Raw genomic sequence first — 3299 nt, 5'->3', positions numbered from 1 at the left:
TTCTACCCTTCTCTAGCTCAACCTCCTTACACCATATCTTGAACTTTGTGAGTGTTTCAGATTTTTCTTTAAGAATATATACCCACAACTTCCTTGTATAGTCATCAATGATAGCTAGATAATACTTTCCTCCACCAATTGAACACACCGGTGAAGGCCCCCAAAGATCACTATGTATGTAGTCTAAAGGGGCTGTAGAAGAGTGAATACCTGTAGGATAGGGTGCCTTCTTAGCCTTTCCAAGTATACACTGCTCACAGGGGTCCATCTTGTTGAAATCTCCGGAGATCAGACCCTTCTTGATGAGTTCTTTCAAGCTTCCTTCGGCTGGGTGGCCCAATCTCTTGTGCCATAGCATTATGGAATCATCTGACACTGCATTGCTTTCTCCATCAACAGCCTTAGCCTTCAGATAATAGAGAATATGCTCTCTGTCAGCCTCCATCATCACTGCATCTCCAGATTTCACAAACAATTTTCCTTGACTCATCAATATGGTGAACCCTTTCTGTTCCAGCATTCCCAATGAGATGAGGTTCCTCTTTACTTCTGGAATATACCTCACCCCAGTTAGGATCTTTATAGAGCCATCTTGTAGGCTTAGCTTTACCTTCCCTATTCCTTTGATCTGACAAATGTGGTTATTACCAAGAACAACCGTACCCGATGCTTCTTGAAGATCATGAAACCAGCTTCTATTGGGGCACATATGGAAGCTGCACCCCGAGTCCATTATCCACCTATGGCTGACCCCACTATCACTGATATTCATGAGTTGAGCCGGGGGATCAGCACTCTCCACACAATCAGATTGATTGTGTCCCTCAGAGGCCATCTTTCTCTTCCATGCATGACAATCTTTCTTCAAATGTCCAGGTTTCTTGCACCAATAGCAAGCTCTGGTTTCCTTCTGAGCATCAGAACTTGAGGGTTTAGGGCCCTCAAACTTCTTCTTGAAGTTCTGCTTCTTGAACTTCTTCACATTCAAGGCCTATGCAGCTTGAACATTGGAGCTTGCAGAGCCTCTGTTGGCTGTCTTCTGGAGTTCTTTGGCCATCAAGGCTGAATAGACTTCTGCATAGGTGATAGGTTTATCTCTTCCATAGATAATTGCATCACTTAGCTGGTCATACGAGCTAGGCAAGGCATTCAAGGTGAGAATGGCCTTATCCTCATCTGAGATCTTGACATCGACATATCCCAGGTCATCAATGATCTTGTTGAACTCCTCTAGCTGCTCAATGATGGACCTATCTCCAGAAAAACTATAGGCATACAGCCTCTTCTTGAGATACAGCCGGTTAGCCAAGGATTTGGCCAAGTAAACTTCATCTAACTTGTCCAAGATCTCCACCGCAATCTTGGCTTCTTGAACTTCCCTCAAGACCTTATCTCCAAGGCACAGAATCACTGCAGAATGTGCCTTGAGCTGCATTTCCTCCATCTTTGCCTGAGCTTTTTCATCAAGCACTGGAGCCTTTCCTTTCTCCTCTGGTTTTGCAAGAACTGCCGCCAAGCCTTGTTGAATTAAAACCGCCTTCATCTTCATCTTCCACAGGCCATAATCATTCTTGCCTGTGAACTTTTCTGCATCAAGCCTTGCTGCCATCTCTGAAACCGTTTGATCCTCTGCAAATCAGTTTCAATATCCCTTTCCCACAGACGGCGCCACTTGTTAGGATTCGCACACACAAGGCTTCCACACACTCAATAAGATCACACACACACTCACTGTTGTATGAGATCACACAATGCAGAAAACACACACACTCACACTTTGAGTATTGAAGATGATAATCTTGGAGAGAAAACTGGAAAACTCTTTATTGATTAAACTCTACTCTAAACTACATACACGGTGAGCTATTTAAAGCTCTATAATCAAGTAGCAACTGCTACTAACTAACTACAAGAAGAATCAAGAAAGCAAGAAGAATAACCGCTACATCTCAGCTAACTAACTGCTGCTCCAACGGCTAGTTCGGCTAGGTTGCTTCTACCTTCTCGGTTCAAGACCGAACTCCTTCCTCGGCTTACAACCGAACTCCTTCTCGGCTTACAACCGAACTCTTCCTTCTCGGCTCATTCCAGCTCAACGCCGAGCTTCCTTACCGAGCTTCCTTACCGAGCTTCCTTACCGAGCTTCCTTACCGCTGAGCTTACCGACTTCTGCCTTCTTCTTCTTCTCGGCTAGTTCCAGGCTAGTTCCAGCTCGGTAAGCCGAGCTTACCGAACTCCTTTCTAGCCGAGCTTCTTCCAACTGAAATGAGCACTCCATTATTACAGGAACGATTAAAACTCTTACCCGGTCCTCCTACATTACTTACGGAAAAAATGTGTTTGTTGTTGCAGGAGATGCTAATTGTATTCTCTTAACACTACTTAATGCCAACATTTGATTTAATTGGACTTGGGATACGAATGACTGTATAAGAAGAAAAAAATAACTAAAATACTCTCTGTCCCAATAAATATCAAACGTTTGCTTTTTTGGCATGAGATTTCAGTAGTGTTGTTTTGTGAATTAAAGAAGAGAGGGAAAATATCAATAAAGCTACGAAACGTTTTACTTTTAATGAGACAATTCGAAAAAGAAAATGTTTCATTTTCAACGTGTATATCACTTGTTTTATATGGGAGTCTTGTTTTTTAAACAAACAGGAGATATAGTAACCATACTTTTATCTCCCATTTTTTTATATTGTGTTCTTTTCTTATTTTATGAAAACTATTGGTGATAAGTTTTTTATTGTTAACGGGTGATAAGATAAATATGCGTTGGATAAATATATTCTGAGAGAAGAGGGTGAACAATAAATTATCAAATTCTAAATTTAGAAAAGAGTTAAAATATAACAAACGTGAAGAGGAATGTACATTATGAAATCTCCTGGGGGGGAGGGGGGGAGTTGGGGTGATAAACACGAAATTTAAATATTTTTTCCACCTAAATTTGAGTTAAATTTGAGTTGTTTTGAATGTATGACATGTGAATTAAGGTCTTATACTAGGTATATTGCATATTTTGGTATTTTTAACGTATTTGTTGAGTTTTGATACATAAAAGATACTACGGAAAAGGTATAGAAATGAGAAGACAACCAATTGAGCCACTGGACACGTTCAACAGCCAACTGAGTTCCGCCGACTGGTTCAAGACCGATGACCGCACGCCCAGCGGCCCCGAGTAAAGGTCAGCGACCCGTCGAGCTCAGTGCCGAGAGAGCGAGACCCTGTCAATGAACATAAGTTTAGTTGTCCGCTAAGATCGAGCGGCGAACATGCTGGACCCTAATTCA

This window comes from Salvia splendens, chromosome 14 (assembly GCF_004379255.2).
Source record: "Salvia splendens isolate huo1 chromosome 14, SspV2, whole genome shotgun sequence".
NCBI classification, from domain to species: domain Eukaryota; kingdom Viridiplantae; phylum Streptophyta; class Magnoliopsida; order Lamiales; family Lamiaceae; genus Salvia; species Salvia splendens.
The sequence above is the reverse complement of the archived record's forward strand: the minus strand, read 5'-3'. Positions refer to the sequence as shown.